Below are 995 nucleotides of genomic sequence, written 5' to 3' on the forward strand. Positions count from 1 at the left end.
AATCACGCGCACGGACTAAAATCTGTTTTAATATCAAATAAAAAGTCTTTTGCGCTTTTTCCTGATTTTCAGTCTCTGACTCTTCGTGTTTCTCTGTTTTTTGTTATTTATCATATTTTATATTTTTTATATTTAGCAAAAAACAAACAAACAGAGTCACGAGCTGCACAATTAATAAAAAATCATCAACAAACCATAAGTTCAGAAGTTAATAATATATATATTTATAATTACTGAGAAAAGATGAATTAAGATGAATTCTGTCAAACTGGAATAAAAACACTGAAATTATTTTTTATATTAAAATTAATAAAAACACTTCTTGTGAATTTTGATCAGAATCCTCCAGAAATATGATTTTTGTTTAAATATTTGTGAAATTATTAAAATTTTAAAGTGCAAAATTTATTTTTTCATCCAAAATCCACCGCGTGAGTTTGTTTGTGACACTTAAAGTCACATGATCAACAGGAAGTGACGTCACTGGAGAACCAAACTATACTTTTATATCATAAATAAAATATATATGAATATATATTTATATATAATATTTAAATATATAATATAATAAATGTGACTGAGAGAGGCTCAAGGCTCAGTCCTGATGATCTTCATGTTGTTTTTTTAAAGTGATTTTTTCTTTCTGATAAAAACTAAAATCAAATCTTTTTCATAAGAAACAAGAGTGAAAATATGTTTAATGACCTGAAACTGATGTGAAATATTATTTAATAATAAAAAATAATTTTAGAGTCAAAAACATAAACGGGGAAGTTGAATTTTGAAATAATTTTGTTCATATTTTAAAAACCATAAATGCATTTTTCATTTATTCAAACACTTTTTTGAACTCGATGTTTAAATGTTTAAAAACATTTTTACTGATTAAAATCATCTTCATTCATAAAAACAGATGTTTGAATTTAATATGAACGATATTTAATAATTAAAACAAAGAGATAATTCATCGTCTTTGTCATAATTCAAACATCTGA

Source organism: Echiichthys vipera (assembly GCF_963691815.1).
Source record: "Echiichthys vipera genome assembly, chromosome: 10".
In the NCBI taxonomy this organism is placed as follows: domain Eukaryota; kingdom Metazoa; phylum Chordata; class Actinopteri; order Perciformes; family Trachinidae; genus Echiichthys; species Echiichthys vipera.